Raw genomic sequence first — 8,503 nt, 5'->3', positions numbered from 1 at the left:
CTCTCTTTTAGTATGAATATACAACAAAAACAATAAAAAAAGTTTAAAACTCTTCAAAAATCACATTTATTCAAAATAATATGAATAGAAACTCAAATTGCATTTATTCTTGTCTTCAAATTACATTTGAATAAAAAGTTGATTTTATACTGCTTCAGAAGCTGAATTTTGATGGTGACTAAAAATATGTCATTTCTCATTCAAGCTACTACTGCTTTCTATCTCAAAAGTCTGAGATAAAGTCAAGAGTAGTGATCTATGAAAGAAAGAGATCAAGATATCAATTTAATCTAAGATTTGATATCATGTCTGACCCTGATATCCTGGTGGGTGATATTATAGATAAAGAGAATAAGTTTGATACTATACAGCTTATAAATATCTATAATGAAAAGTCATTGCAGAAAAATAACAATATCTGGATAATTAATAGAGAGTTTCTGAACATAACTTCATTAAGAAAATCTATAATTATAGGAGATTTCAATGCACATCATTCCTGATGAAATTCAGAATGCAAAAGAGCAGTAAGAGCTGATAATCTGGTTGAATGAACCTTTGAGCATTCAATAGATTTAGTTAACAAGTCTGATCAACAAACATTCTTTAGAAAAGGCATGAAACAGAAATCTATTATAGATCTAACCTTCATGTCACAAAATCTAATGAAAAAAAGACTTGTAAACTGGTTTATTGATTTAAATGAGACATTGAGATCAGGTCATGAGGTTATTCAATTTGATATTGAACTGGGTGAAGAACAAATGAGTGAAAACCCTCTTCTCTCTAATCAGTTTAACTTTGAAAAAGCTGATTGAAAGACAGTTGAAGAAAGCATAAAACTGTTAAAATCTGAAAGACAGAGTGAGCTATATTGAAATCCTGATCAAGATATCTCAAATGAAATGCTTGAGAATAGAGTGAAGCTCATTACATCTATTATTCTAATAAGTGTTAAAGATAATATTTCAAAGAGAAAGTCTTCTGAGTATTCAAAATCTTGATGAAATGAGAATATCACATCTAAAAGGAAACAATTAGCTACTGCTAGAAGACATTGAAAGAATGATGTAATTTCTGATAAAGAGTTTAAAACTGTCAGAAATGAATATTTTTTGAATATTAAAAGAGCTAAAACAGACTGCTGGAATAAATTTCTTGAAGAAGCATAAGAAAAGGAAGTTTTTAAAGCTTTTAACTATACTAAAATAAGAAGTGTAGCAAAACTTTCAGTCTTAGAATATGAGTTTCAGAATGAATTATATACAGCAAACTCTTTTAAGGAAAAATGTTAAGCTTTTATGAGAACTCTCTTTCAAAACTCATCAGATTCAGATTCAGAGGACAAGAATATATCACTTCTTAACTATATTGATGAAAATGACTGGGAATGGCCTGATCTTACACAAGATGAATTAGAGTCAGCTATCTTCTCAAGTTCAGTTAAAACTGCTGCAGGGCCTGATTCAATTAATCACTTGATTATTCAAAATACATACTTCTACTTAATGAATGAATATTTTGAGATCTTTTTCACTCTCTTGAAAAATGGATATCATTCTGAATGCTGGAGAGAAGTCACTGAAGTGATTCTTGCAAAACCTAATAGAAAAAGTTCAATTTCTAAGTTATATAGAGTAATATCTCTATTGAACTGTCTAGGAAATGTTTTAGAAAAGATAATAGCTACTCAACTATCTTTTATAAGCTCTATTAGTAATTCTCTTTTATTCAGTGAATAAATGAGAGATAGAAAACAATGTTCTGCAATTGACACTGTTCTCTCAGTTGTTCATGATATTTAAATAGCAAAGCATGAAGATCTGGTCTCAACTGCAGTTTTTATTGATATAAAAGAAGCATTTGATCATGATTCAAAGTCAAAGTTAATTCAGACTTTGAAGATGTTAAAACTGTCACTTTCTCTAATAAAATGAGTTAACTGTTTTATGTCTAAAAGAATCATACAACTTTTCTTTGATGGAATGAAATAAGACAAGACTGAGATAAAAATAGAAGTATCACAAGAATCTTCAATCTCACTCATTTTAATTGTAATATACACTGCATATCTATTCAAAAATAGAAATATGAGAATAGTGTGATCTCTGAGTTATGTGAATGATATTGGTCTAGTCTACAGCTCAAAAACTATCAAAGAGAATTTGAAAGTGATTGAAAAAGCTGCAAAGGAAATCTTTGTTAGAGCAGATATTAATCAAATTCAATTTGATATGAATAAAACTGAGTTAATTCATTTCTTTTCTAGATTCAATGAGAAAGAAGTATCTCTAACTCTTTTAAATAGAGAGATTAAACCCAGTGTAAATGTCAAATGATTAGAAGTATGGTTAAACTCCAAGTTGAATTTTAAATATCATATTCAACAAAGAACTGTCAAGGCAGAAAGACTATTGAACAACATAATCAGACTATCAAATACAGAGAGAGGTCTATTCTTCCAGACTATGAGACAGTTATATATAGCCCGTATTATCTCAGTAGCTGATTATGAAGTTCAAGTTTGATGAAATAATCAGGGGAATTTCACTGAACTCTTTCAAAGTCTACAAAACAGAGCTCTAAGAAGAATTCTGAGAGCATTCAAATCATCTCCTATTAAAGCAATGCAAATTGAAGCTTCAATTCTCCCTTCTGCTATTAGATTTGAAAAGGCCTGTATGAACTATGCTCTGAGAGTTATAAAGATGAGCTCAAATCATATAATCAGAGAAAGAGTCTCTTCTTCATTTTCATCAATTAACTCTGGAAATGAACTGGATTGAAATAGATTTCTTGATTGAAATGAAAATAATTCTTCAAAGAAAATGCCTTCTCAACTGTACAGACTATGCTCACTGATTAAAAATCAATTTTCTTCTTTAAATGTTGAAAAAGTTGATCATGAGAAGTTATCTCCCTGAAGAGAAAAGCTTGAATCTCTTATAGACTTACAAATAAGTGAACTATCAAAAGAGAAAGAATATGAACAGCATTTGAAGAGAATTTCTACAATCAATATAAAAGACTCTATTCTGGTTTATTCAGATGGCTCAAAAAATGAGAACTTGAATAGATTAGGCGCAGGCATTGCTTATACTGAAGATAATATCAATTTTATCTCAGATTTCTGGAATTTAGACTGTGAATTTGAAGTCTTTGATGCTGAACTATTTACAATAGTGAAAGCTTTCAAACTCATTGAAATAAAATCTCATAAAAGAGGAAATAGTTTGAAAGAGGCATGAATATTCTCTGATAGTCAAGCTGCTTTAAAAAGACTTAGAAATAGTCAGATTCATAATGATCAAATGAATCTTGAACTGATCTTAAACTCTGTTTTGAAAATTTAAAAGAGAAGAATATCAAAGCTAATAATTCATCTGCACTAAGCTCCTGCTTATATAAATATTCATGACAATGAATTGGCTGATTCAGCTGTAAAAAAGGGTTCAGAATTAAGCAGATCTATTCAAAAAATTGTGTCCTGGTCTTTTATAAAGAGAAAAATAAAAGAATCTTGTTTAGACAAGTGAAATGAAAGCTGGCAGAAACAAAAGAAGAGTATACATTATTCAAGATTTGAAACAAAACTCAAGTGGAAATCTTGTTCAATTAAATGTAAAAAGAAAATATTCTTATCTATAATACAGCTGAAACTTGAACATGGCTATTTCAAATCTTATATGCAAAGATTTGATGATAGATTTGAGTCAATAGAATGCTCATTCTGCAATGCAAATAAGAACTCTGAGTATATTGTAATGCACTGTGTATTATATAATAGTCTCAGAGTCAGATTGAAAGAGAAGTATGATCTAAATCAATTAAATATGAGATTCTTATTCTCAACTGAGACAGGAATTAAATACTTAATAGACTTTCTATCAGAAACTCAAGCAGCTACAAGAAAATGGCTAAATTCAGAAATATCTGAATATGAAGAGGAGGAAATCAATCAGATATAGTCTGTTAAAACAGCTATATACTATCTTTTAATAATTTGTTTTGTTACAGTCTCTCTTTACTTTATCTTTTCCTTTCAATTCCTTTCTATCTATCTATTTAATATGTCTATCTTTAAGACTGTGTTCTCTTTTCTTTTGTCATGATATTGTCAAATGGTTTCAAAGTATCAGAAGATGTTAAAATACTGCAATTTGTAAACAGTTTTTGTATTCTGGGCTGGAATTTTCTGATTTTGCATATCTGAAATTGATGAATGTATAATAGTTAACTTTACAGATATAGGAAAAACCCTGAGAACTAAAAGTTCTCAGGTAGATGTCATAGTCTCTGACTGCATACATCTATAATTGAAGAATAATAATAATAAAGATAAAAAAAAGATCTTAGAAATAGTTTTTTACTTCTCTTGAAAAAGTAAGGTGTTTTTCTCTGAGTTTTATATAATATTCTTACAAAGAATTAAAAACAGAGTTATTTTCTATCATAATTTCACATTCTTTTAAGTAAGAATTACTTTTTCAGTGACTGAAGAGCTTTCATTAATACTTAATTCTTTTTTACACTCTTTATTAACTGATTTAAGTTGCACACTTGTTGTGTGAGAAGAATTGAATAATTTAAAATAAAATTGAATAGTTTTAATCAATTTCTCTGTAAAAAATTGACTTATTTTTTATGAGTTTTTCTCTCAAAAACTGTTATATTATCTGATTTATTATCAATTAATATCATACTTTTTCTCACTGTATCTCAAGAAAGAGATTGTAAAGATTTTATTAATTTATCTTAAAAATCAATTTTAGTTTATTAGATTCTCTTCAAAATTCTAATCTAGTTACTGAACTAGTGTGAAAAAAATCAGATATTTTATACATAAAAGTCTTTTATTCTTCTTTTGAAGCAGTCTAATCAACTTTTCAATTGAAAATAGACTTAGAAATCTCTTAATTGAAACAGTCTGATCAACTTTTTAATTTAAAAGAGTTCAATAAATCTCTCAATTAAAACAGTCTGATCAACTTTTCATTGAGTGAGAATAATGAGTTCAAAAATACACTCAGTTAATGTGAAAAAAGATGCTTTCTCAAATACTATTTCTCAGATTGAAATTCTGAAAAGAAGAAAGAAAGAAGAAATAGAGAAATAACAAGTTCTTAAAATACAGAAACTTGAAAAAGTAAGTAAAATTCTTGAAAAGCAGTGTCTGAGTAAGATGAATGAAGAAGTTCTGTTAATCCTTTATACTCAGACTAGACAACTACAGGAGATAATCAAGTTCAAACTTGAGATTTCAAACACAGTTTAAAAAGTATTGAAAATTTCTAGTATAATCACTGACTCTTCATTTTACTCTTCTTCTTTTTCTACTTCTTCTTCTTCTTCTTTAAATTAGAAGAAAATATATGCTCAAGCAGCTGAATCTACTATCTCTAAATCTGCTATCTCAAAATCTGCTTAAAATTCTGAGAAAACTAAGCAGAATGCTGCTCATACTTCTATTTATAAAAAAGTAGAGAAAAAAATATAAAATGAGATAAACTTTCAAATCTTCAGAAATAGAAGACTTATTCTCAAAGTCTCAAATCAGAATATCTTACAGAGAAATAAGCTAAATTTAAATCTCATTTTCAGAATTAGAAATGAAATTAATCAGCAGTTTTTTTCTCAGTTAATAACTGATATTAAAGTTTAAAAATCAGTTATAGCTTTAATTGAGTTATTCTTCTTTAAAAATTCCATTATTCTGACTACAATTTCTGAATTCAGTGTGAAATTTCTTATTCAGAATGAGAATCTCTGAAAATCAGTAGTAGAATCTTTATTAAATATAACAATTCTATCTAAGAGAGATGAAAAGTGAGACAAATTCATTCTTTATAATATTTCAGTTGAAATTTTTGACTGTGAAGAAGAAATACTACTGCTTAAAAATGAATTAGAAGAATATAATTCTATTCAACTAAGAAAAGAGGCTGTATAGCTAAATTCAATTAAGTTCAGATAAAGTAGAAGAAATGTCTCTGTTCTAGTATATATAAAGATACTTGAATAATCAAAGATCTCTGAAGTAAGAGTAACAGGTTTGAAAATAAGATTTTATAAATTTAAAGACTCAAGAATGAATCTCAAAGCTCAAACACAGTGTTCAAACTGTCAAAGATATGAATACTTTGTAATCTCTTATTTTAGAGATTCAAAATGCGCATTCTGTGCTAGAGATCACAAAACTAGTGAGCATAAATGTGAAACATGCTTAAAAAGAGATGAAATATGTCAATATACTCTGCTTAATGCTTCAATTGTAAAGAAAAACATGCATCTAACTCAAAAGAATGTGTATTTGCTTCAAGAACTCAGAAGAACTGAAGAAAAGATGAAGCTTAAAGTGAATCTAAAACTGAAGAGAAAAGTCAAGCTAGTAAATCTGCAACTGCAAGTTTAAAAAGAAGAAACTCTCAACTATCTAAGTCTTCAAACTCTAATTCTTCAGCTAAATATAAATAAAATTTAAATTCTCAAACTTCTGTTAAGATTAGAGAATTGAGAAATGACTCTGATGATAAACTAGATAGAATATAAGCAGTTAAGATTTCTGCTTTTTAAAATAGTTATAATCTATTATCTGATAATAGTGATTAGATTCTACTCTATCTCTACTCTCTTTTAGTATAAATATACAATAAAAATAACAAAAAAAGTTTAAAAACTCTTTAGAAATCACATTTATTCAAAACAATGTGAATAGAAACTCAAATTATATTTATTCTTGTCTTTAAATTGTATTTGAATAAAAAGTTGATTTTATACTTCTTCAGAAACTGAATTTTGATCACATCATCCCAACCGCTCCACCACGAACTCGCTCGATTTTTCGAATAAGAACCCGCCGATAGATCCATCGAAAAGCCCTCGATCATACGAGCATTTTGACCCCATCGCCGACCGCATACCCCGTGTGGTGGTGGAGTTATCCAGCCAAACGTGAACCGGACGTTGTTCGAAGCTCCTGTGTGGGATTATCCCCCGTTCTCCCCTACCACACCACAACCCCGGGCCAGAGTGCCATACAAATTGTAAGGTGAAGTGACCTAGCCATATGCATCAATCTTCTCGATTTTGGAAGATCCCCGACCTGTAGTTGTGGAGATATCCGAGGAGCGACCTCCGCGAAAACCCTGTCCATCTTTGATGTTCCAAAACACCATCGCCAAGTCTCACCCTCGTACCGTCCTTCCCAATCTGGCCCATCCCCGGCAGAAAAATACAAAAAGATACCTCAGCGATAATATCAAGCGCATAATCAACAGACTCTTCTGAAGTGCAACCTCCACGGTCCGCCGCCAGTGTATCTAGACTTCAACACCAAGTCTCACCCCTGTACTACCCCTCTCAATCTGGCCCATCCCCAGCAGAACGATACAAAAAGATACCTCGGCAACAGCATTCAATACATAATCAGTGGACAACAAGTCAACAGCACATCAACAACTATAAAATCAGTATACCCCAAGGTCTGACTGAGCCTTTGATCCCTGCACAGTGAGATGTATTAAATCTAGTTTTAATATCTCAATATTCAATAGATTCTGCAAGGGATTGAGAACAGCAACACTAGATTTCTATTGAATTTGAGAATTAACTCTATATTGATATAATCATTGACAAAGTCTTCTATTTTGAGATATAAATAACCAGTTCCTCTACATCCCGCTGGCAATATTTATATTATCATATAGAAACAGACTTATATTCTCTATAATATCAAGACTCTGAAGAGGGAAAGTCTTGATAGAAGATATACAGTAGTGCATATCTTAGCAGTTTCTATCTCATTCTTCTGCAGCAGTTAATGCAAAAAAAAGATCTTAGAAATAGTTTTTTACTTCTCTTGAAAAAGTAAGGTGTTTTTCTCTGGGTTTTATACAATATTCTTACAAAGAATTAAAAACAGAGTTGTTTTCTGTCATAATTTCATATTCTTTTAAGTAAGAATTACTTTTTCAGTGGCTGAAGAGCTTTCATTAATACTTAATTCTTTTTTACACTCTTTATTAACTGATTTGAGTTGCACACTTGTTGTGTGAGGAGAATTGAATGATTTAGAATAAAATTGAATAGTTTTAATCAATTTCTCTGCAAAAAATTAATTTATTTTTTGTCAGTTTTTCTCTCAAAAACTGTCATATTATCTGATTTATTATCAATTGATATCATACTTTTTCTCACTGTATTCCAAGAAAGAGATTGTAAAGATTTTATTGATTTATCTTAAAAATCAATTTTAGTTTATTAGATTCTCTTCAAAAATCTAACCTAGTTACTGAACTAGTGTGAAAAAAATCAGGTGTTTTATACACAAAAGTCTTTTATTCTTCTTTTAAAACAGTCTGATCAACTTTTCAATTGAAAACAGACTTAGAAATATCTCAATTGAAACAGTCTGATCAACTTTTCATTGAGTGAAAACAATGAGTTCAAAAATACACTCAGTTGATGTGGAAAAAGATGCTTTCTCAAATACTATTTCTGAGAT

The sequence above is a fragment of the Blastomyces gilchristii genome, assembly GCF_000003855.2.
Source record: "Blastomyces gilchristii SLH14081 genomic scaffold supercont1.16, whole genome shotgun sequence".
In the NCBI taxonomy this organism is placed as follows: domain Eukaryota; kingdom Fungi; phylum Ascomycota; class Eurotiomycetes; order Onygenales; family Ajellomycetaceae; genus Blastomyces; species Blastomyces gilchristii.
The sequence above is the reverse complement of the archived record's forward strand: the minus strand, read 5'-3'. Positions refer to the sequence as shown.